Source organism: Dreissena polymorpha, chromosome 5 (genome assembly GCF_020536995.1).
Source record: "Dreissena polymorpha isolate Duluth1 chromosome 5, UMN_Dpol_1.0, whole genome shotgun sequence".
Classification (NCBI taxonomy): Eukaryota; Metazoa; Mollusca; class Bivalvia; order Myida; family Dreissenidae; genus Dreissena; species Dreissena polymorpha.
In genome coordinates this window covers 37,496,852-37,524,680 of record NC_068359.1, presented here as the reverse complement: position 1 = coordinate 37,524,680, position 27,829 = coordinate 37,496,852, and the positions used below count along the sequence as shown (strand labels likewise).

The window sequence follows — 27,829 nt, the reverse complement described above, 5'->3', positions numbered from 1 at the left end:
ATGTGAATGCTAGAGTGTTTACAAACCAAATGTGGACGGACAGACAGCGGACAAAGACCAATTCTAAAACTTCACCTGAGCAATCAGGTGAGCTAAAAAGTGTGTTTTACCGATCTGAGCCATTTTCAAACTTTTCCAAGAAATCAATAAAACCAATGTATTGACTAAGTTTCACGATGATTAGGCAAAAAAAAGGTGACTTTTATAGTGTTCGATCACAAGGTTTCTCTCTATATAGTCACATAAGGAAAACTGCCCCACCCCCCCTGGCAGCCATGTTTATTGACCCATCGGGACCATTTGAAAACTCATCTGAGATATATATAAAACAAATCTATTCACCAAGTTTCATGATGATTGGGCAAAAAATGTGACTTCTAGAGTGTTCACAAGCTTTTTTTTACTATATAAATATAAGAAAACTGCCCCCCCCCCCCGGCAGCCATGTAATTCAACTGACCGGGATCATTTTCCAACTCAACTGTCATGTCAAGAAAACAAATATTCTGACCAAATTTCTTGAAAATTGGGCAATAAATGTGACTTCTAGAGTGTTCACATGTTTTCACTATATGCATATAGAAAAAAATGCCCCGCCCACTGGCGGCCATGTTTTTTCAACGATCTGGACCAGTTTTGAACTCGTCCGACATATCAATAAAACAAATGTTTTGATTAACTTTCATGATGATTGGGCCAAAATTGTGACTTCTAGAGTGTTTACAAGGTTTCTCTATAGCCATATAAGGAAAACTGCCCCTCCCACTGGCGGCCATGTTTTTGAATGGACCGGAACCACTTTTTATCTCAACCAACATTTCATATAGACAGACATATAGACAAAGTTACATGAAGATTGGGCATTAAATGTGACTGCTACAGTGTTTACAAGCTTTTTCTTTTTTTGACCTAGTGACCTAGTTTTTGACCTAGCATGACCCAGTTTCAAACTCAATCGAGATATCATTGGGACAAATCTTCTGACCAAGTTTCATGAAGATTGGACAATAAATGTGGCCTCTAGAGTGTTTATGAACAAATGTGGACGGATGATGGACAAAGACCAGTCACAAAAGCTCACCTGAGCAATCAGGTGAGCTAAAAACAAGAGCTGTCACCATAGGATGACATATGCCCCCTATAAATGCTTTGATACAAGTTATAGCATTTTTCGAAACCTAAACGCAGATTTTGAAACCTAAACACGGACCCTAAGTTCAAGGTCACAGGGGTTAAAATTTGTGTGCGTATGGAAAGGCTTTGTCCATATAAACATGCATACCAAATATGAAGGTTATATCTCAAGGGACATAGAAGTTATGAGCATTTTTCGAAAACTAAACGCAGATTTCTAAACCTAAACGCGGACCTTAACTTCAAGGTAAATGTCACAGGGGTAAAAAATTGTGTGCGTATGGAAAGGCCTTGTCCATATACACATGCATACCAAATATGAAGGTTATATCTCAAGGGACATAGAAGTTATGAGCATTTTTCGAAACCTAAACGCAGATTTCAAAACCTAAACGCGGACCCTTAGTTCAATGTCAAGTTCACAGGGGTAAAAAAATTGTGTGCGTATGGAAAGGCCTTGTCCATATACACATGCATACCAAATATGAAGGTTATATCTCAAGGGACATAGAAGTTATGAGCATTTTTCAAAACCTAAACACAGATTTCGAAACCTAAACACGGACCCTAAGTTCAACGTCAAGGTCACAGGGGTAAACAAATTTGTGCGTATGGAAAGGCCTTGTCTATATACACATGCATACCAAATATGAAGGTTATATCTCAAGGGACACGGAAGTTATGAGCATTTTTTGAAAACCTAAACGCAGATTTCGAAACCTAAACGCGGACCCTAAGTTTAAGGTCAAGGTCACAGGGAAAAAAAATGAGTGCGTATGGAAAGGCCTTGTCCATATACACATGCATACCAAATATGAAGGTTATATCTCAAGGGACATAGAAGTTATGAGCATTTTTCGAAACCTAAACGCAGATTTTGAAACCTTAACGCGGACCCTAAGTTCAAGTTCAAGGTCACAGGGGTAAAAAATTGTGTGCGTATGAAAAGGCCTTATCCATATACACATGCATACCAAATATGAAGGTTATATCTCAAGGGACATGGAAATTATGAGCATTTTTCGAAACCTAAACACAGAATTCGAAACCTAAACGCGGACCCTAAGTTGAAGGTCAAGGTCACAGGGGTTAAAAATTGTGTGCGTATGGAAAGGCCTTGTCCATATACACATGCATACCATATATGAAGGTTATATCTCAAGGGACATAGAAGTAATGAGCATTTTTCGAAACCTAAACGCAGATTTCAAAACCTAAAGGCGGACCCTAAGTTCAACGTCAAGGTCACAGGGCTAGAAAATTGTGTGCGTATGGAAAGGCCTTGTCCATATACACATGCATACCAAACATGAAGGTTACATTTCAAGGGACATAGAAGTAATGAGCATTTTTGGAAACCTAAATGCAAAGTGTGACGGAAAGACAGACAGACGGACGGACAGACAGACGGACAGTCCGATCACTATATGCCCCCTTTTCTTCAAAAGGGGGCATGAAAACATCAAACCTCGAATAACAATTAACACATAAATGAAACACAACTACACTGTATTATTATGAAAACATTAGTAATCCAATGGGAGTAACTACTCTAAACTTAAATGCAATATTTAGAAGAGTTGTCTCGCATGTTACATGACCTTATTTCATGATTGTTTGCAAGCCTTTTTACAACATAAATATAAGGAAAACTGCCCCGTCCCCCTGGCAACCATGTTTTTCAACAGACCGGAACCATTTTCAAACTTAACTCAAGTATCTAGAAAACAAAAGTTCTGACAAAATTTCATGAAAATTGGGCCAAAAATGTGACTTCTAGAGTGTTGACATGTTTTCACTATATACATATAGAGAAAAATGCCCCGCCATGTTTGTTCACTGATCTGGACCATTTTCGAACTTGTCCAAGAAATCAATAAAACCAATGTTTTGACCAACTTACATGATGATTGGGCAAAAAATGTCACTTCCAGAGTGTTTACAAGGTTTCTCTATAGCTAAATAAGGAAAACTGCCCCGCCCACCGGCGGCCATGTTTTTCAACGGATCGGAACCACTTATGAACTCAACCAACATATCATTAAGACAAATATTTTGACAAAGTAACATGAAGATTTGGCATGAAATGTGACTTCTACAGTGTTTACTCTTTTTTTTCTTTTTTTGACCTAGTGACCTAGTTTTTGACCCTGCACGACCCAGTTTCGAACTCGACCGAGATTTCATTGGGACAAAGCTTCTGACTTCTGACCAAGTTTCATGAAGACCGGACAATAAATGTGGCCTCTAGAGTGTTTAACTACAAATGTTAACGGACAGACAGACAGACGGACAAAGACCGGTCACAAAAGCTCACCTGAGCAATCAGGTGAGCTAAAAAGAATTCATGATGCAACATAAGTAGGCTTGCTTGAATCAATAACGCAAACAATGCCTTAACAGCTTTAGCTATTGATTTCAGATCTGTGCTTTCAATATCTTCTTATGCGTGATTAGCCCAGTCGGTATTGTGAATGTTTTTCATGGTAACACATTGCTCATATATTCAATAGGTAAATGTCTGTCGGTATATGCAAGCCAAGTTACAGCAAAGCGTTGAAAGCTGACAAAAACTACAATGGTGTCTTTTAAAATGATATTTTTTTCTATCACATTTTGTATGAGGTCAACAATAACACAATAATAGATTTGTTTTCATATTTGAACCATTCTTCAAATCTTGATGACTTTTTGTAAAATGCTTCTTTATTATGCGAGCTCTCTACCAGTATTATAAATGTACATTCGGACAAAATTTTTATATAACAGCTTGGCCAATCGACAATAAAAACAGCTTGCATTTTAGAATTCCAAAACTGGTTTGACTTTTTCCTACAAGAGGGCCATGATGGCCCTGAATTGCTCACCTGACTCATTAAGATCAGATGAAAACTATGACCTCTATTGTCTACACAATGTTTTTCTATGATTTGTCCTAGTGACCTAGTTCCTGACTCTAAATGACCCAAATACAATCCCAATCCAGATTTCATCAAGATAAACATTCTGACCACAGTTCATAAATATTGGATGAAAACTGTGACCTCTATTGTCAACACAAGGTTTTTCTATTTATTTGACCTAGATTTTTACCCCAGATGACCCAAATACAATCCCACCCAGATTTCATCAAGAATTCTGACCAAATTTCATAAAGGTTGGATGAAAACTGTGATCTCTAATGTCTACACAAGGTTTTTCTATTATTTGACCTAGTGACCTAGTTTTTGACCCCAGATGACCCAAATAAAATCCCAACCCAGATTTCATCAAGATAAACATTCTGACCAAATTTCATAAAGATTGGATGAAAACTGTGACCTCTATTGTCTACAGAAGGTTGTTCTATTATTTGACCTAGTGACCTTGTTTTTGACCCCAGATGACCCAAATACAATCCCAAACCGGATTTCATCAAGATAAACATTTTGACCAAATTTCATCAAGATTGGATGCAAACTGTGACCTCTACTGTCTACACAAACAAATTGTTGACGGACGGACGCACGGACACACGCAGGCACGCACAACGGACGCCGGACATCACACGATCACATAAGCTCACCGTGTTACTTGACAGGTGACCTAAAAATATGTGTCGGAGATAAACATGAACAGTTGTGGTTAAAATCCCATAGAAACAAGGGCTGTTTGTAAAACATGTCATTCCCCCCTATATGGGCTATAAGTTGTAGTAGCAAGCCATTGTGTGAATACGTTTTTTGTCACTGTGAATGTTGGTGTTGGTGTGGTGGGGTGGTAAGTAGTCGTAGTAAGTATGAACGTTAGTAGTAGTAGTATAGTAGTAGTATAGTAGTTGTGAGTAGTAGTAGTAGTATAGTAGTAGTAGTAGTAGTAGTAGTAGTATTAGTAGTAGTAGTAGTAGTATAGTATAGTAGTAGTAGAAGTAAGTAGTAGTAGTAAGATTAGTAGTAGTCGTACGTAGTAGTAGTAGTAGTGTATCGTATAGTCGTAGTTAGTGGTGTTAGTAGTAGTTTGTCGTAGTATGGTACAAGTGTAGTAGTAGTGGTAGTAGTAGTAGAGTAGTGGGGGTTGTGTGGTGGTGGTGGTGTGGTGGTTGGTGGTGTGGTGTTGTGGTGGCGTAGTAGTAGAAGTGGTGGTGGTGGTGGTGGTGTGGTGGTGGTGGTGGTGGTGGTGGTGGTGGTGGTGTGGCGGTAGTAGTAGAAGTGGTGGTGGTGGTGGTGGTGGTGGTGGTGGTGGTGGTGGTGGTAGTAGTACTAGTCGTAGAGTAGTAGTAGTAGTAGTAGTAGTAGTAGTAGTAGTAGTAGTAGTAGTAGTAGTAGTAGTAGTAGTAGTAGTCGTAGTAGTAGTAGTAGTAGTAGTAGTAGTAGTAGTAGTCGTAGTAGTAGTAGTAGCAGTAGCAGTAGCAGAAGCAGTAGCAGCATTACAAGACCAATACTTAAGAATGATCAAATGGGAAAAGGTAACCTAGCACTGCAGTAAATATGGGGCTCATTTACAGGTCAGATTTGGAATCTCTGCTGTAAAATGAGATTTTGAATGAATTAAAGGGAGGCAAATCTGTAATAAAAAGAACATGCATAAACCGTAGTTGTTTCCCTTGTTTGAACCATGCTAAATCCTTACAAGTTTGGAAAGAATTGGATGAAAAATTTGTACTTTATTGCATAAACACCATTTTCTCAATTCAAGGGGAGGTAATTCTGTACTTCATGGACCAATAATGCTCATTTTTTGTAGGGTTCGTGTCCTCAATGATATAAAGACACTGTTCAAATTTGGAAAGGATCAGACAAAAAATGTGGAAGATGAAAGTTTTCACAAAATAGGCAAAAACGAATAAACATGCAAAGTTCAACGAGCTCCTGCGGCCATGTTTTTTGACGAATCAAATTTCTTTTTTAGGGGAGCCTTCAAAGGTCATCCCTGTTAAATTTTTTGAAAATCTGATGAGCGGTTTCTGACAAGAAGATTTTTTAAGGTTTTTACCATATATGGTCATGGCGGCCATCTTGGTTATGTGATCAAATTTTTTTTAACAATTCTTTTGTCCCATGACCTAGGGATGCTCCACATGAAATTTAGTTGAAATTGGCTCAATGGTTTAGTAGAAGAAGATGTTTACAAATTGTTTACAGACAGACGGACGGACGGACGCTGAGTGATCACAATAGCTCACCCGAGCTATCGCTCAGGTGAGCTAATAAAAACTGTATGCAATGTTTTATTGTTTCTAAAAACTGAACCTTTTCCGTTTTACAACTTCCAACTAGATACAACTTCTGACCAAGTTTGGTAAAGAACGGATAAAAAACTACTTGAATTAGAGAGCGGACAACATGCTGAATGTTTAAAACGCACTTAGTGACCCCGTGACCTAATTTTTGACCCGGCATGACCCATATTCAAACTTGACCTAGACATCATCTAGATACAACTTCTGACTAAGTTTGATGCAGATCAGATGAAATCTACTTGCATTAGAGAGCAGACACCATGCTCAATGTTTAAACTGCACTAAGTGAACCCGTGACCTAGTTTTTGACCTTCCATAACCATGTTCGAACTTGGCCTAGACATCAACTAGATACAACTTCTAACCAAGTTTGGTGAAGCTCAGTGAAAACTATTTGAATTAGAGAGCGGACACCATGCTCAATGTTAAAAACGCCCTGTGACCTAGTTTTTGACTCGGCATGACCCATATTCAAACTTGACCTAGACATCATCTAGATACAATATCTGACCAAGTTTGGTGAAGATCGGATGTAAACACCTTGAATTAAAGAGTGGACACTTAATAAAGACCAACACACCGACCGACCGACAGACAAGCTCACTCCTATATACCCCCTTTAACTTTGTGGGGGTATAACAAGACCTGTGCTTGTGAAACACAATGCCCCCTACTGCGCTTTGAAGCCACACATCAGCTATTTTAGAAACAAAATTATATTTTGAATGTAAAGATCACAGTGACGTTGACCATTGACCTAGTGACCTCAAACCATGTTTGATTGTAGATCCAAATAAGATGCATGCACATGTGAAGGTTAAAGAACATAGACCCAATAGTTTTCATTTTATGAGCAAGGTTAAAGTTTTGGGACAGACAAACACGTACAATAACAGGCATACAGACAGACAGACAGGCCAAAAACAAATACCCCCTGATCATTCGATCTGGGGGCATAAAAAAACATAATACTGCCAAAACTCCTGAAATGTCCAATTCCATTTTTACAATCATCTATACAATAAAGTCATTAAACAGTATGCGCGAGATCCAACCATTAGTTAAAGAGTAATCAAATAACAAGCTTTGGGGTAAACAGACAAGCTGAAGGACAGACGGGCAATTACATTCTTTAATGCCTCCCACTCTGTGACGGTATAATAAACATTAAATCCCCTCTATAGAACTCATTTGTTGAAAATTCAGGACTTTATTTTCTAACATTAAGACTTTTTAAAAATTACCCTCGCATTTCAAACTACAAACAAGTATCAATGCATCAAGCTTAGTAGCATCACCTTCCCCTGCCAGCAATACCCTGACTTATGGTTGTCAGTGATTATATCTCCCTCATACGGTCCAAACATGATCCTGGATTCCAGTTCCTCCTTGGAAAACACTCCAAGACCAGCTCCAGCTATTTGTGATGTTTTGATTTCAAGGCAATCTGGCAAGGTATGCTCAGCTTTAAGAGGGTATTCTTCTGGCACCTGCAGTTTATATTAAAGTATATGTATTGTAAACACTATTATATTAAAACAATAAGTGCATATTTAAGCAGGCCATCAACAGACTTAAGGTGAAAATATAGTAAACAAGAGCCGTCAGAGGACAGCGCGCTTGACTATTCGAGTGCTTGACAGTATAACGTAAGCCATCATGGGGAAATTGTTCACATTCAATAAATTATGAGACAATCTTTAAAAAAAAAATTGGGGCGGGTAGGGGGGGGGGGGTAGAGGGGTGAGAGGGGGGCATAATGTTGGTGTGGTAATTTATTAGATGATGTTTAAAAAAAAACTTTTTTTATTAGGGGGGTAGGGGGGGTGAGAGGGGGGTATAATGTGGGGTGTTTTAATTTATTAGATGTATAAAAAAAGGGGGGGTTGGGGGGGAGGAATTCTGGGTACGGGCGTGGGGTTTTGTTTGGGTGGAATCCATTGTGGTATTCAGGTAAGTGTTGTTTTGTCAAAGTAATAATAAAATGTGGTCATAAATAAAGAAGTTATGGCAATTTAAGCAAAATGTTCAATTATCTAAGTGTAAAAGGGGCCATATTTATGTCAAAATGCTTGATACAGTAGTCTGCTCTTGTTTTACAGGTTGGGGTTATGTTGGTAAACAAGTATGCAACATATAAAAGCAATATGTCAAAGGATAAAGGAAATATTTGGGGTAGTACGCAAACTTTAACATAGATTTATCAATAATATGCATATTCTAAGTATAAAAGAGGCAATTATTATGACAAAATGCTTGATAGAGTTGTCTGCTCTTGTTTATAGGTTATGCAAAATATGAAAGCAAACAAGTATGCAAAATATGAAAGCAATATGTCAAGGGATATTGAAAATAGTTGGAGTAGTACGCAAACTTTAACATTTGCTGCATATTCTAGGTGGAAAAGGGGCCATAATTATGACACAATCCTTGATAGAGTTGTCTGCTCTTGTTTATAGGTTGGAGTCATGTTGGTAAACAAGTATGCACAATATGAAAGCAATATGTCAAGGGACAAAGAAAATATTTGGGTTAGTACGAAAACTTTACCATTTCCACTAACGCTAACACAGACGCCGACGCCTTGGTGAGTAGGATAGCTCCACTATATATATTTCATATATAATGGTCAAGCTAAAAATATAGGATTTTTTGCATAAAAATATTAGAGGTTTAAGCTTGTTTAAGGTTAGGAATTTAATGGTAAAAAGTAAAATTCTAGAGATATGTAAAGAACTTCTGACTTACTTGTTTTCTGTCAATAATCATTAAATTCATGTTTTACTTAACAAAACAGTCCCTCATCTTCACCACCAAAGCAGATATGCTGATGCAGCAACACACTGTGGTCATCAATGTGGACACCTGATTTTTTTTATTAAAATACAATGTAGTTAACAATCAACAAAACACAAAACATTATAAAACATAGTTTTACAACCTAACATAAGAGTGCAACATAACATTGATATATGAAATTATTGAAACCGAAAACATGAATCACATACATTTAGTATCATATCATGGTATATAATATAAATTCTGTATTTTATGCACATTAAAATTTATATACGCTCTTCAATCAAACATTTTTAGGACATGAAAAGTACACCAATTATGATAAAATGTACATACATAATATAAGATTTTTTGGAAGCTTCTGTATGTAAATATATTTGAAATTGAACATCAAAATACATGTAATTAATTGAACAAAATTGCAATGTGTTATTAAAACCAGTGTAAAACAATCTAATCTCATGGGTGTCAGACACAGTGAGACAATGGTAGATGCATATCTTAAAAACAAGAAAAAGATGCTATGGTATACATGGCAAAATGACAATCAAACATCTCAATAATCAGCAGAGTATACGGAACAAGAACATCCTCCTTTAGATATCAAAAATAAATCAGAATGAGATCAATATATGGAGATAACTTAGAACAACTTAAAAGATAACTGTTAGAATTCTGTAATGAATGGACACCTTTGTGAATTTACATGATGCTGCTGCTACCTGCAGACTACTAAGTAACAACAATGAAACATATTTTAAAACAGTTTTGTCTATTAAAAGTGGATCAAATATTTACATGTACCTTATGATATCTGTGTAATATCTAAAACATCACACCAAACTCCTTTTACCATTTAACATTTTACCTTTTACTTTTTAACATAAAATGTTAATTAGAAGATCCTTTGCTGCATTCTGAGCAGTCCGGAAGCCTATACATACGCTCAATTCCATCTAAGATCAGGATGAGCATTAAATATCCCCTCAGAAGAGCATCCCTGGGGGAAAGGCCTGTTACAACTATCTGCTAGGATTTGTTCTTACCTTTACAATAGTTATATTTTTCTTCATCAAAGGTGTCCATATAGATATCAAAATGGTGTATAACAGCACTCCTGCAAGATGGTGATGCTTTGGAAGAGGAGGGACAGCTTTGTACACTGTAAATTAAAATATCTAAAGACAGTATTACTTCTTATAAGTATTTTTTTTTAAAGGAAATTTTCAGAACAAAATAGAGGAACAAGAAACCGTCGGAGACGGGTGATGCTCCCCAAAGGTTTTTTGGTCACAATATTGCACTATATATTCAGATAAAAGAAAACGTCTTGAGGGGCATAACTTTGGACAAAATAATATGATGGAAGGTTTAGCAACTTAAAATTTTTAAAGGGCCATAACTGTGTAAATAAATCATCTAACCAGAACCCACAAATTACATGCGCATCTCCTCAAGGTAGTTAGCTTCCCATAAAGCTTCATTGAATTCCAGTCAGTAGTTGGGGGGACAAGAATTGCACTATTTGTACAGTAAATGGAAAATTTCAAAGGGCCATAACTCTGTGAAAAATCATCCGACCAGAACCGGCTGATAATATGCACATCTCCTCTTGGTAGTGAAGCTTCCCATACAGTTTAACTGAATTCCGGTCATAAATTGCTGAGAAATAGCCCAGACAAAAATTGTGCACTGACGGACGGACGGACGCACACACGCATGGACAGACAAAGAGGCGACTATATGCTTCCCCCCCCCAAAAAAAAATTGGAGGGAGCATAAAAAAGTCAAAAATATAGGAAAATATAGGAAATATAGGTTTTGAAAAATATGGGAAAAAGTTCTCCAAAATATAGGAATATAGGAATCAGCTGATGGCCTGTTTAAGGCATTTCTTATATTAATCGACATTATAAACAGTAAAACACTTTCTAAGAAACAGTCTCATATGCCCATGATACTTTATACCGATACTTTATCATGATACCATAATAGTGATATGTATGTTTTTTTCCTTATTTTTCTACAACATGTAGTTTATATTTGAAAAATGAAAACAGCTTCACCTCTTTGTCCTGTATGTAGTTATAGGGTCCATGGACAGGGCAGTCCCCTTCAAACTCCTCATTGCATTCTCCACAGTCTAAGAGAGCAAATAAACACATGGCAATTATCAAACTAAGTCAAAGACTTATATCAGCTACCAGAACATCAGATTTAAAGAACCCACATATATTCATAATGAAAAGTATAAAACCGCTAATTTAGAAAATATCTGAAAGACAGCCTTTGCATCACTCTTTATTTCTATGCCCAGAGTCATCAGTTCACATAATAAGCTCATATGATTTAATCAAATGTTCTTTCTGAGTTATTTGCAACACAGAATCTGACCCAAGTTAAAGGTACAATTGTAAAAATAGGTCAATAATTTGACCTTGTGACATAGTTTGTTACTTCATGTGACCCTCTTTTAATATTGGCTTAGATATGAACAAGAGATGTGTTTGTCAGAAACACAATGCCCCCTATTGCACAGCTTTGAAAAAAAAATAAAAAAATTATCTTTGACCTTGAAGGATGACCTTGACCTTGAACCTACACCACTCAAAATGTGCAGCTTCATGAAAACGCCGCTTTGAAAAAAAAAGTAATAATTTGACCTTGACCTTGAAGGATGACCTTAACCTTGAACTTCCACCACTCAAAGTGTGCAGCTTCATGAGATACACATGCATGCCAAATATCAAGTTGCTATCTTCAATATTGAAAAAGTAATGGCCAATGTTAAAGTTTTCGGATGGACAGACGCCATATATTAGACATTTAACCTTGAAGGATGACCTTGACCTTCACCTTTCACCACTCAAAATGTTCAGCTCCATGAGATGCAAATGCAAGCCAAATATCAAGTTGCTATCTTCAATATTGAACAAGGGCTGTTTGTAAAACATGCATGCCCCCCCCCCCCCATATGGGCTCTCCGTTGTAGTGACAGCCATTTTGTAAATATGTTTTTTGCCACTGTGACCTTGACCTTTGACCTAGTGACCTGAAAATCAATAGGGGTCATCTGCCAGTCATGATCAATGTACCTATGAAGTTTCATGATCCTAGCCATAAGCTTTCTTGAGTTATCATCGGGAAACCATTTTACTATTTCGGGTCACTGTGACCTTGACCTTTAACCTAGTGATCTGAAAATCAATAGGGGTCATCTGCCAGTCATGATCTATGTACCTATCAAGTTTCATGATCCAAGGCATAAGCGTTCTTGAGTTATCATCCGGAAACCATTTTACTATTTCGGGTCACCGTGACCTTGACCTTTGACCGAGTGACCTTAAAATCAATAGGAGTCATCTGCGAGTCATGATCAATCTACCTATCAAGTTTCATGATCCTAGGCATAAGCATTCTTGAGTTATCATCCAGTCACCATTTTACTATTTCGGGTCACTGTGACCTTGACCTTTGACCTGAAAATCAATAGGGGTCATCTGCCAGTCATGATCAATGTACCTATGAAGTTTCATGATCCTAGGCATAAACGTTCTTGAGTTATAATCCGGAAACCATTTTACTATTTTGGGTCACCGTGACCTTGACCTTTGACCTAACGACCTGAAAATCAATAGGGGTCATCTGCCAGTCATGATCAAACTACCTATCAAGTTTCATGATCCTAGGCATAAGCGTTCTTGAGTTATCATCCGGAAACCATTTTACTATTTCGGGTGTCCGTGACCTTGACCTTTGACCTTGTGACCTGAAAATTAATAGGGGTCATCTGCAAGTCATGATCAATCTACCTATCAAATTTCATGATCCTAGGCATAAGCGTTCTTGAGTTATCATCAAGAAACCATTTTACTATTTCGGGTCACCGTGACCTTGACCTTTGACCCAGTGACCTGAAAATCAATAGGGGTCATCTGCAAGTCATGGTCAATCTACCTATCAAGTTTCATGATCCTAGGAATAAGCCTTCTTGAGTTATCATCCGGAAACCATTTTGCTATTTCGGGTCACCATGACCTTGACCTAGTGACCTGAAAATCAATAGGGGTCATCTTCGAGTCATGATCAATCTACCTATCAAGTTTCATGATTCTAGGCATAAGCGTTCTTGAATTTTCATCCGGAAACCGTTTTACTATTTCGGGTCACAGTGACCTTGACCTTTGACCTAAAAATCAATAGAGGTCATCTGCGAGTCATGATTAATGTACCTATCAAGTTTCATGATCCTAGGCCTTTGCGTTCTTGAGTTATCATCCGGAAACCACCTGGTGGACGGACCGACCGACCGACCGACCAACAGACCAACCGACATGTGCAAAGCAATATACCCCCTCTTCTTCGAAGGGGGGCATAAAAAGTTATGGCCAATGTTAAAGTTTTCGGACGGACAGACGCCATATATTTGACATTTGACCTTGAAGGATGACCTTGACCTTCACCTTTCACCACTCAAAATGTTCTGCTTTAAGAGATACACATGCATGCCAAATACCAAGTTGCTATCTTCAATAGTGAACAAATTATGGCCATTAAAGTTTTCGGACGGGCAGACAGACTGACATACACACATACTGACATACTGACTGACGGACAGTTCAACTGCTATATGCCACCCAACCGGGGGCATAAAAAGAAACAAGTTTAATCCAACACAGCCACAAATATGGCTATTGAAGTGTATCACTTATTTTGTCAGATTTAACCTAGGAACCTAATTTTTGACCACATCTGAGCGAAATCTTAACAAGTTACTCTCAAATTAAACATTATGACCAATGTTCTTAAAGTTTAACTTTTTATATGGCTTGTCATATGGTAACTAGGGCTCATTGGGTCATTGTCAACCTGAAATGGCCCCCAAGTCACCCGGGGGTGACTAGAAGCCGATTCTTGTCACCCTGGGGTGACTTCAAGCTGATCGGGTGACAAGAATCGGCTTGAAGTCACCCCAGGGTGACATGACTCGGCTTCTAGTCACCCCCGGGTGACTACAAGCCATTTCAGGTCGACAATGATCCAATGAGCGTAACTAGGTGGTGCTTTTTTAACCCAGTGACCTAGTTTTTACCTATAGTTGTACTTGGCCTTGAAACTCTGAGCAAGTTTTATAAAGATTGAATCCTAAACAAGGCTTAAAAGGGTAAAAAGGTTTGCACTATTTGACCTGCTGTCCAAGTTATCACTCAACTTAACCCAATATAATTTAAAATTTTGCAAAGTTTATAATTTTTTACAAGTTTTATAAAGATTGATTAATAAATGTGCTTTCTAGAGTAGTAATACAGATTTTCAATGATTTGACAAATTACAAATGTAGCCTAGTTTTTAACCTACTTGACCTGGGTTATAACTTGGTTTCAATATTTTCATTATAAACATACGGACACATTTTTGTCAATATTGATTTAAATGTTGTCTGTAGAGTGGTAACAAGCCTATTGTTGACCATGCACAACACATGTCGCCGAACTTACCACTTTAGCTCAACTTGTAAACTAAGTGCTCAGAAAGCTAAAAATTATAATGATGTTTGTTAGTCTTTCGTGAGACTTTCTAATGCAAGGTAATGGATGTTTTGTTTAGGGACTTACAGAGAAAATGGTCATTATCTGGAGGTTCCAGGCTCATACAGCTGGCTAGGTTCCTCTCTTGCAGAATATAACCAGTCTTGTCTTTTTCTGGGGACCTCGTTTTCTTCATTCTCTGCAATGGTGTTGAATATGAAGAATATACATTACATTGAACACATTTTATTCTGATAACATTTATCTTTTAATCAAAACAAAAAAGCATTCCATGCAATAGGCTTACAGCTATAAAATATCTCATTCACAAACACACTCTACCTAAACAACAAACAAAGGGAATGTATTCTGCAAATACTGGTCACAGCAAAAATGTGATTCTTAACCATCGTCTTCACATTAAGATTAATCAGGCAGTGAAAGATTAAGCAAATTCCGCCAAGCAGCTTAAGATTTTAAAACACAAACATTTTGAGACTATATTTTCTTATGCAGAAAAAGAGACGAACGACCATAAAAAATTGTGGTAAAACTTGTTGCAGCCAATATTCCTTACTTTATGATAATCACACATGAAAGTCATTCAACGGTCAAAGTTTGAGCAAGGTCCACCCAGTAGTAACAGATAGGTTGGAACAACAATCTTCAGGACAGACACATGTAGATTTGGACCAGTACAGTGCTCAAGCCACAATACCTCCCTATAATTGACTGCAATAAGAGGAAAACATGAGGGCCAGAAAGGCCCAAAGTCGCTCACCTGAGATTCAAAGGAACTGACCTGTTCTGTGCAGCCCAAGATGTCATTAGAACAAATGTTCTAACCAACTTTCTTGAATAGTGAACACCCTGGCGGCCACATTTTTCAACAGACCGGGACCATTTTTGTACACATCCAAGGTAACCTTCTGACCAAGTTTCATGAAGATTGGACAATAAATGTGACTTTTAAGAGCGTTAACAAGTTTTTACAATAGCCAAATAAGGAAACATGCACCTCCCCCTGGTGGCCATGTTTTTCAACAAACTGGAACAATTTTTAAACTCGTCTAAGATATCATTGGGACAAATCTTCTGACCAAGTTTCATGAAGATCAGACAATAAATGTGGCCTCAAGAGTATTAACAAGGTTTTACTATAGCTATATACATTGTACATGTAAGGAAAAATGCCACGCCCCCTTGTCTGCCATGTATTTCAACCAACCAAAACCATTTTCAAACTCATCCAAGATATCATTGGGACAAATCTTCTGACCAAGTTTCATGAAGATCGGACAATAAATGTGGCCTCTAGAGTGTTAACAAGATTTTACTAAAGCCGTATATAGCCATATAAGGAAAAATGACCCGCCCCCTGGTGGCCATGTTTTTAAAGCAACCAGCATCATTTTTTAACTCGTCCAAGATATTATTGGGATGAATCTTCTGACCAAGTTTTATGAAGATCGGACAATAAATGTGGCCTCTAGAGTGTTAACAATGTTTTACTATAGCCATATATAGCCATATAAGGAAAATGCCCCGCCCCTTGGCAGCCATGTTTTTCAAGCAAACGTAACCATTTTCAACAAATCCAAGATATCATTAAGACCAATTTTCTGACCAAATTTCATGAAGATTAGACAATAAAGGTGGCCTCTAGAGTGTTAACAAGGCAAATGTTGACGCCGCATGACAAACAACGCACGACGGACAAAAGGAGATCACAAAAGTTCACCATGAGCACATTGTGCTCAGGCGAGCTAACAAAATACTGGTTACTTATACATACCTTAACTTTCTTCACATGGTCACCATTTTCCTCAAATTTAATCTCAGCTGGTTCCAGGGAAAGGGGGGCAGTCCTTGCCAAAGCATTCTCTGCAAGCATATCATTAAAATTAATTCTGTTATTAATAAGTAAGTTTTCCAACACCCTCTTTTTTCGCAAAAATACGTATTTTGTGTGACTCGTTTTTCTTATACCGGATTTCTTGTGTGTTATGTATCTATACTTGGCACACTTAAACAAGGGTACAATACTGTGAAATAAAATATTATTAACATATTATTTAGATTTTGGGTCCTCTCATCCATGAAATAAAATGCCGCACGAATTTTCATGTCTGAAGTCTTGCATCAGACATTCTAAAAAATCCACAAATACAAGTTCCAAACAAAAAGGAAGATTTTGTAAAGATTATCGACACAATATGATGTCAACAAAAATAAATAAATCCATAGCACCTCTCAGACGATTCAAAATTAAACATTCAAAAGATAACAAAATACTGATGCAGTCGTTTCGGTCAAATATTGAATGCATCAGAACAGCAGCAATAAGAAATGAAGAAACAATGCATGTAAGAAATGAAGAAACAATGCATGTAAGAAATGAAGAAACAATGCATGTAAGAAATGAAGAGAAAATGCATGTAAAAAATGAAGAAACAATGCATGTAAGAAATGAAGAAACAATTCATGTAAGAAATGAAGAAACGATGCATGTAAGAAATGAAGAAACGATGCATGTAAGAAATGAAGAAACAATGCATGTAAGAAATGAAGAAACATGCATGTAAGATGAGAACATGCTTAAGAAATGAATAGACATGCATGTAGAAATGAAGAAACGATGCATGTAGAAATGAAGAAACGATGCATGTAAGAAATGAAGAAACAATTCATGTAAGAAATGAAGAAACAATGAATGTAAGAAATGAAGAAACAATGCATGTAAGAAATGAAGAAACAATGCATGTAAGAAATGAAGAAACAATGCATGTAAGAAATGAAGAAACGATGCATGTAAGAAATGAAGAAACGATGCATGTAAGAAATGAAGAAACGATGCATGTAAGAAATGAAGAAACGATGCATGTAAGAAATGAAGAAACGATGCATGTAAGAAATGAAGAAACAATGCATGTAAGAAATGAAGAAACAATGCATGTAAGAAATGAAGAAACAATGCATGTAAGAAATGAAGAAACAATGCATGTAAAAAATGAAGAAACAATGCATGTAAGAAATGAAGAAACAATGCATGCAAGAAATGAAGAAACAATGCATGGAAGAAATGAAGAAACAATGCATGCAAGAAATGAAGAAACAATGCATGCAAGAAATGAAGAAACAATGCATGTAAGAAATGAAGAAACAATGCATGTAAGAAATGAAGAAACAATGCATGTAAGAAATGAAGAAAACAATGCATGTAAGAAATGAAGAAACAATGCATGTAAGAAATGAAGAAACAATGCATGTAAGAAATGAAAAAACAATGCATGTAAGAAATGAAGAAACGATGCATGAAAAAAAATTAAGAAACGATGCATGTAAGAAATGAAGAAACGATGCATGTAAGAAATGAAGAAACGATGCATGTAAGAAATGAAGAAACTATGCATGTAAGAAATGAAGAAACAATGCATGTAAGAAATGAAGAAACAATGCATGTAAGAAATGAAGAAACAATGCATGTAAGAAATGAAGAAACAATGCATGTAAGAAATGAAGAAACAATGCATGTAAAAAATGAAGAAACAATGCATGCAAGAAATGAAGAAACAATGCATGTAAGAAATGAAGAAACAATGCATGGAAGAAATGAAGAAACAATGCATGCAAGAAATGAAGAAACAATGCATGCAAGAAATGAAGAAACAATGCATGCAAGAAATGAAGAAACAATGCATGTAAGAAATGAAGAAACAATGCATGTAAGAAATGAAGAAACAATGCATGCAAGAAATGAAGAAACAATGCATGTAAGAAATGAAGAAACAATGCATGTAAGAAATGAAGAAACAATGCATGTAAGAAATGAAGAAACAATGCATGTAAGAAATGAAGAAACAATGCATGTAAGAAATGAAGAAACAATGCATGTAAGAAATGAAGAAACAATGCATGTAAGAAATGAAGAAACAATGCATGTAAGAAATGAAGAAACGATGCATGTAAGAAATGAAGCAACGATGCATGTAAGAAATGAAGAAACAATGCATGTAAGAAATGAAGCAACGATGCATGTAAGAAATGAAGAAACAATGCATGTAAGAAATGAAGCAACGATGCATGTAAGAAATGAAGCAACGATGCATGTAAGAAATGAAGAAACAATGCATGTAAGAAATGAAGCAACAATGCATGTAAGAAATTAAGCAACGATGCATGTAAGAAATGAAGAAACAATGCATGTAAGAAATGAAGAAACAATGCATGTAAGAAATGAAGCAACAATGCATGTTAGAAATGAAGCAACGATGCATGTAAGAAATGAAGAAACAATGCATGTAAGAAATGAAGAAACAATGCATGTAAGAAATGAATAAACAATGCATGTTAGAAATGAAGAAACAATGCATGTAAGAAATGAAGAAACAATGCATGTGTGTTCACGGTCATCTTGGATCTCCACAGAAAGGGTTGAGTCAATGTGGTGTAAAACTACATGTACTGTATCTAATCTAGAAATGTTCAGCAGGTACAACAGTTTCACATTTAACCCTCAACATGCATTTCTGGGACAACACTCACTTTTATGGTATTTTGGTTCCAATGAAATCTCTTCTAGCTTTTTAACTACCTATTAGAAAGCAGACGACTTTAAATTGGCAAATACTTGATAATTTATGCAAGGGCCTTAATATAGGTGGGCTTAATGCAATTTAGCTGATTTATATCAAACTTGGTGGATATTTAATGCCCACAATTTTAGCCACCATGTTTCATTATGATCCCATGTAATCGATCGGATTACATGTAAGTGAGCTGGCAATGTAAATTAAGCCTTTTTACAAATAATGGGCCAACTACGAACAGCTTAATGCAATCTGGCTTGTTGTAAAAACTGTGCTTTGATATTATTACATAATTAACAAGAGCACCGCCTTGCGGGTGCAGACCGCTCATCTATTTTCTTTTTAAAGGTGAAGGGACTCTCATTTTCAATCACAAAGGAGGGAGGAGTGGAGTGAAGAGGGGTGTATAGTGTGGGGTTGTGGACATTTATTACATTATCTTCCAAAAAAGCGAAAAAAAAAAAAAAATAATAAAAAAATCGGGGGGGGGGGGTATAGTGTGAGGGTGTGGTGATAATTTGTGAGATGATCTTAAAAAAAAAAAAAAAAAAAAAAAAAATCAAAAAAAAAAATTTGGGGGGGGGGTGGGGTGGGGGGTGGGGTGGGGGTATAGTGTGAGGGTGTGGTGGTCATTTGTGAGATGATCTTATAAAAAAAAAAAAAAAAAAAAAAAAAAAATAGGGGGGGGGGGGGAGGGGGGGGAGGGGGGGGGAGGGCACGGGGGATGGTTTGGGTGAAGTCTATTGTGGTATGTCAGGTAAGAGTAGTTTCATCAAAGTATCAATCAAATCTAATCATAAATAAAGAAGTTATGGCAATTTTAGCAAAATTTAATAATTTGACCTTGAGAGTCAAGGTCATTCAAAGGTCAAAGTAAAATTCAAGTTGCCAGGTACAGTAACCTCATGATAGCATGTAAGTATTTGAAGCTTGAAAGCAATAGCCTTGATACTTCGAGTGGATCGAAACACAAAATTTAACCATATATTAAAAGTTACTAAGTCAAAAAAGGGCCATAATTCCGTAACAATGACAACCAGAGTTATGCAACTTGTCCTTTTACTGTACCCTTATGATAGTTTGTGAGTGTTCCAAGTATGAAAGCAATATCTATGATACTTTAGGGGTAAAGTGACCAAAACATAAATCTTAACCAAATTTTCAATTTTCTAAGTATAAAGGGCCCATAATTCCGTCCAAATGCCAGTCAGAGTTACATAACTTTGCCTGCACCGTCCCCTTATGATAGTTCATAAATCTTGCAAGTATGAAAGCAATAGCTTTGATACTGTAGGAATAAAGTGGACCTAAACACAAAACTTAATCAAATTTTCAATTTTCTAAGTATAAAAAGGGCACATAATTCTGTCAAAATGCCAGTCAGAGTTACATTACTTTGCCTGCACAGTCCCCTTATGATAGTTAGTAAGTGTTGCAAGTATGAAAGCAATAGCTTTGATGCTTAAGGAATAAAATGGACCTAAACACAAAACTTAACCAAAATTGTCAATTTTCTAAGTATAAAAAGGGCACATAATTCTGTCAAAATGCATGCCAGAGTTATCTAACTTTGCCTGCCCAGTCCCCTCATGATAGTAAGTAAGTGTACCAAGTTTGAATGCAATAGCATTGATACTTACTGAGAAAAGTGGAACTAAACGCAAAACTTAACCAAAATTTTCAATTTTTTAAGTATAAAAAGGGCACATAATTCTGTCAAAATGCACGCCAGAGTTATCTAACTTTGCCTGCCTAGTCCCCTCATGATAGTAAGTAAGTGTACCAAGTTTGAATGCAATAGCATTGATACTTTCTGAGAAAAGTGGACCTAAACGCAAAACTTAACCGGACGCCGACGCCAACGCCAACGCCGACGCCGACGCCAAGGTGATGACAATAGCTCATAATTTTTTTTCAAAAAATAGATGAGCTAACAAGAGATGTGTTTGTCAGAAACACAATGCCCCCTATTGTGCTGCTTTGAAACCATATACTTGACCTTTGACCTTGAAGGATGACCTTGACCTTTCACCACTCAAAATGTGCAGCTCCACGAGATGTAAGATAGAGATTATATTGGAAAAATGATATTTTTTTGTTGATTTTTTTACCTTTGACCTTGAAGGATGACCTTGACCTTTCACCACTCAAAATGTGCAGCTCCACGAGATACACATGCATGCCAAATATGAAGTTGCTGTGTTCAATGTTTAAAAAGTTATGCTAAAACTTAAACTAAGGTTAAAGTTTTAGGAAAGAAAAATACAATGATATTTCACCTTTGACCTTGAAGTATGACCTTGACCTGTAATTATCACTACTCAAAATGAGCAGCTCCATGAGATTCATTGAGATTGAATCAAGAAATGAAAATTAATTTATTTGTATTTTTTGACCTTTGACCTTGAAGGATTACCTTGACCTTTCAACACTCAAAATGTGCAGCTCCACGAGATACACATGCCTGCCAAATATGAAGTTGCTGTGTTCAATATTAAAAAGGTTATGCTAAAACTTTAACGAAGGTTAAAGATTTTGGAAAGAAAAATACAATGATACTTGACCTTTGACCTTGAAGGATGACCTTGACCTTTCACCACTCAAAATGTGCAGCTCCATGAGATACACATGCATGCCAAATATCAAGTTGCTATCTTCAATATTGCAAAAGCTATCGCAAAACTTTATCCAAGGTTAAAGTTTTGGGACAGAATGACAGAGTGACAGACAGGCAAAAAACAATATACCCCCGATCTTTCAATCTGGGGGCATAAAAAGTTTCATGGTGATTCCATGTTAATTGTTTGAGTTATTGAGTGGACATAATTCACCTCCATCTTTTTCCGAGTTCGAATGTGTTGGAACATTTAAGTTGGAGTATTGGTCCATTTGTATCGTCCCTCCACCCACAGCTGATTTAGCACAATATTCGTCAACATTTGAAAGTTCAATCTCTTCCCTTGTCGGATATACAGAATTAAGGTCGGCCAGTTTAGCTTGATTCTCATGTGTTTTTGAATATGTATGATCACATAAAGCATTGTGATCATTTGCTGTTGTATTTCCATTGTCTGTTTCTGTCTTTATATTCTGTTTAGCTATACCACATTCATTATTGAGGTCAAATGTTGCTATATAACCCTGGTCTGTACTTGCATTTAGAGACTGTTGTGATGCCCCACATACAGAATGTAGATCATCTTGTGCATTTGAATTGGAAGTCGTGTTTTTGTTCACACATACAGAATTGAAGCAAGCTTGTCTGATAACATCTTGACACATAACTTCACATTCCGTCTGTTCTGATTTCGCACATTCAGAGGTGAAGCCATCTTGTTTGTTGCCATCTGGATGTCTCTCATCCCATAGAACCTGTTCTGATTTGGCACAAACGGAATAAAAATCAGAAGCCGTACTATACCATGCTGTCCATTCATCAGTCTCAATTTTGACACAAACAGAGTTCAAGTCATCTATTGTTTGGTCTGAATTTAATGTCTCTGGACTTACCCTAGCCGATAAAGTGTTTACCCTAGTTTGGGTTTTGGAATCAAAGTCCTTTATAATTGTACACTTGCTTTTAAGGTCACTTTCCCAGGTATTGCTTTCTGTCTTTCGTTTTCTCATTTTGAACTTTTTGGAGGCCGCCACACTTTTCTGTGTATGTGTCATTCTGAAAATATTCGTTCATACTTCTTACTATGCAATTTCATGAGACAGATACACAATGTATGGTCACAACACTTACAAATGTGTAAAAATATTGCAAACTACTTTACAGTTACACTCATTACATTAAGTGATCACAAAAGCTAATCTTTATGTATTAGTGTATGTGTGTTTTTTTCAATATTTTTTGTAGGGCTCTGATCAACAATAACGGGTAATGCATACTGTGCAATAGAAGCCAATCCCTGAATAATTCAAATGAAAGAATAGTATCTTCTACAAACATTTTTATATTCATTTTTGGAAACTTTATCTTGACATAGTAAAGTGTGTTCCTTGTTGTTACCATTTTGTTTCATCATCAAGTAATAGCAATGATCATGATATAGACCGATTTGTTTTTGCTCAAACATGGTAACACTTACATGTAGTAAGCGTGTTAGAATAAATATTAGCGGTCATGAACACGGCTTCAATCTCATCAATAAGTAAATAATAACAATACATTTTCATTGTTACCTTAGAATACAATTATTGAAATAGTTGAAAAAAAATTGTTATTGACAAAATATTAAAACAATGACTATAAATAATTAAATAAACATAAGCATGCAACAAATAACACTTTATTTTAAATCTTTTTATAAATTCATGAACACAATGGACATAATTACACGAAATACACGTTAAATATTATTTTCAGTGTTTATCATGTGTATTCTTAAAGTAAAACTAAATTAAAACTAATAGAATTAACTTGAATTCAACCATCATAAAGGATTATGGACGTTTTGTGCCACTACCGATATGTGCCACCAATATTTGTGTTGAAAATGGGTAGATGTTTCGTCCCACTGAAAATATATGGCCTGATAAGTGTGAATAGTACCATATAGGTGAGAACTAGAACGAAATGTATATTAATGTTGTAAATTGCAACAGTGTTAACAATTATACTTATGTATTATAAAATAAAAATGATTTACTTTTACTTCTGAGGGCATGCAGTCACATCATAGGCCTGGGACCGGACACAACACATGACCAGATCCACGACCAAGAGGAATTCTGAAATGTGTATATTTATTATTAGTGAAACGAAACGTCCACTGCCTCCCTACACAAATAGCAGTGTCAATATCTGGTAGTGGCACAAAACGTCCATCACGTCAATGTACAGGTCGCAGTGGTGTAGTGGATATGGTATCTATCTATCTATTTATACTGTCTAACTCCCCTTGCGGGTATTATTGACAGGTGCGCAGTCAGTGCAAGATAAAAGTGTTAAAAGTGAATAAGTGAGAAAGATAAAAGCATGTTCGATTAATCATGCATGGTGAAGTGATTTAAGATTAAAGCTGATAAAAACATGTCTCTCGGAGTTCAAGGGGCAGAAGGGGAAAGCAGGGACCGCTTAAACCCTTAAACCCTTCAAGATCAGGATGTAATACTGATGTAATAGTATGTATCCGCCTAGCGATCGGGAGGTCAAAGGTTCGATCCCCACTATGGGATTGTTCTTTAGATTTTCGTGATAGACACCAAGTACTGGTTCTAGTCCCAGGAAACGGACTCGAGAGCGTTGAAAATAAGCCTTAGGCTTTCTATACAGTCGAGCTAAAATAATTAGACCAGTTGACGAGTGACGTCACGCGCACCTGCAAAGTTTAGACTCTGCACACTGGTTGGCAAAAAGAGGTGGAATTCATATAAGCGCATACAGAGAAGGTTGACAAAATCATCGTTTTTAATGATAATCATGCACATATCAAATATAATTTTACTAATTATGTCTACATGTGTATATAAAACATTAGCATGCAAGGGACTGCATCTTTGGAACTGTTATATTGTTATTATTCATTTCCACTCACAACTCCCCTAATTGAGCTTGATATGTGGTTACCACAAAAATCTCTCTTCTTGGCACTTCTTCGCGACCATTTTTAGTTTTTTTAAAAAGTCTAGATTGAACTTTACCGGTACGCAGTTGTTTACCACTATCGACAAAACTGGGGTTTGGGGGCGGTAGCCCCCGATACTAAGGAAATATATAGGATAAAAAGGATTATAAGGTGTTGCGTTAGTTGTTATGTGTTAGGTGTTAACGGTTAGGGTACGCTGTTTGATGTTAAGTGTTGCGCACCGGTAATGTTCAATCGTCCCCAAAAAAATCTCAGAAATTGAAATTCTTAAAGAATAAATTAAATTTAATGAACGAAAACAAATAAGGATGAAAACAAACAACTAATAGGTCTATTTTCTGTTCGCAACATAGGGTAACTGATTTGAACCTTTATGTCTGAAAATATCCACGTTTTTTGTAAAATATTTTGTAAATACGCTAGCTATTCTTACGACACAGGAACAGTAATCCGGGAGCTAGTCAAAACGGCCCCAGTCAAAACGGCCCCTAGTCAAAAATAGTCAAAACGGCCCCACTTTGGTCAAAACGGCCCCAAAGACAGTTTTTAAGTTGGTAAAAACGGCCCCATTGTGTAACAAAGAACTTTGATCAATATTGTATTTATTTGAAGATATGCATGTTGAACAATCAAACATAACAATTGTTGTTAAACATAATAAGTATCAAATAGATTATAATAATTGTCTCTCCAAACGAACGCATGGATCGTGAACAACATTTCAAAAGGCTTTCTCATGGACTGGAATGAAACAGAAAATTAATCATGTAATATCAAGATTATATTCGTATCAATGTGATGCTAATTCGATTTTCAGTAATATTGTCTGGAGTAATGCTAATTTATCATTATCATCGTGTTATATACACACCTTAAATGTACCGTCCATGTACCATGTCTTCGATTCTGCTAACAGCTTCAGTTGTGAGTCCTTAGCAAATACGATGTGTCTACGATCATCGACGACGACGTCTCTCTTCACAAAATCTTCGGGAATGGCGTCACTGTTAAGCTGAACGAGACAAAAATGCAACAAATCTATCTAGATGGTTCACTGCGTTCATAATAATAATTTACCTTATTCATTTCAGCATACACTTTTTATTGAAAATAAGTACCAATCGAATATTTTACCTCAAAGTTGAGATCTGTTGGCTCTTCTGGTCGTGCTGCTTCTCTGGCACGGTTAACGCGTCTTGCTAGTTGGTCATAGTTTATCGGGTCAACGCATGGCCCTGCTCTGCGAACGCTCTCCACGATTATAGTCTTCGCCGACTTGTAGGGGTTTAGAACTCCTTCCGTTTTTGCCAGTTTTTTGTGAGATAGTTTAACAATTTAGAATTATTATATAATAAGGCGCAACCAATATTTGTATGATATGTTTGCATGTACGTAAAATAAAATAAATCCTTTAAAGTTGTAATTGCAGACTTAACTAAGAAAATAACAGAAGTACACTTCATACATATTTTTTCTTCTGATTTTCGATTTCGTTTTGACTATCTGTGGGGCCGTTTTGACTAAATGTGGGGCCGTTTTGACTATCTGTGGGGCCGTTTTGACTAAATGTGTGGCCGTTTTGACCAAATGTACGTAATATCGTCGTCACGATCGACGCGAGGCGTTTATTTGTGGTTGCTGCATTTTATTAAATTCGTCTTCAATGTAAAAAAACTTGCCTATTTTGGTTTATTGTATAATATTTTAATCTATATAGTACAGTTTAACACATATAAAACTCTTATAATCTCAGTTTAACGAATGCAAGTAAAATTCACACGACCATCTTAACATTGTCAAGTTGTAAACAAACTGCCGGTACACTTCTTTAATCAGCACAAAGCAGTTTGGAAATAAATTTAATTAAACAGACAAATTAACAACTTGTGAACTAACGACCGGTACACTCCTTTAATCAGTTTTTTACACATTTTAAAGTGATATTATGCGCGTTTTTCACTGTCGAATTGAGATTCACATCTTGAATATTTAATGTGTATCATTAACAACTTGTGAACAAAAGGCCGGTACACTTCTTTCATCCGATTTTCGCACATTCATTCAAAGTGATTTTATGCGCTTTTTTCACTGTTGGATTGAGTTGAAGCTGAAAAGAAAAGAATTAACATGTCAATATACCACAGGAGTTTAAATTCTATCAATATAGCTATTCTAATGGCTAAATAAAAAAATTATACCCCTATATAGTATAAAGTCTTTATCCTATATAGGGGTATAATTTTTTTATTTAGCCCTTAGTTAGCTATATTGATAGAATTTCAAACTCCTGTGTTCTTACTATCTGAAAGAATACGGCTAATCTATTGTTTTTTGGAATTGTCAGTATTTAGTCTTCCGATCACGTTTACTCTATACTTATAACCACAGGTGGTTAGCGTGTGGCTATGCTATTAATTAGTGAAAACATCATTTTGAATGATAAATAATCATATAATAACGAAAAATTAACTTTTCTGAAAAAAAAATATTTCACTATCAAATATATATATAACAAGGTATGCAACTCAAAATCAGCCCAAAACGGGGTGCATCGCTTTAAACAGCCATATCTTCATCAATTTTGCAGCGATTTTCACGATCTCGGTCTTATTCAATGCAGAAATGAATTTCCTTTCTGGAAATGTATATGTCTTGCAATATTTTTACAAATGCTGGGTCAACTTTTAAGAAATAACACGATACACAACACGCATGACCCAGTTGACAGTGATCATGTATTCTTTATGAATGAAATCTCCAGTTGTAAAGACACACCTCCGCATTGGACCAATGAAATCACTCGTATGTTTAAAATGTCAGTTAGTTGAAATGTATGTAAACAAAGGTTTCAAACGGCGCTGGACAGTTAGTCTTGATGCAGAATGTAACGACAAGAACGGTAATAATGTTTTTTCATACGTTTTATTGAATTATGGTATCGAACTACATGAACTTTATAGGGAAGTT

General features: G+C 36.4%; 1 pseudogene; it reads right to left on the bottom strand.

The window, feature by feature from the left end:
- The window catches only part of LOC127881609 (zinc finger protein 107-like), a 36,751-nt pseudogene extending 11,434 nt beyond the window's left edge, over nt 1–25,317 (bottom strand).
- Nucleotides 25,318–27,829: the final 2,512 nt, after the last annotated feature.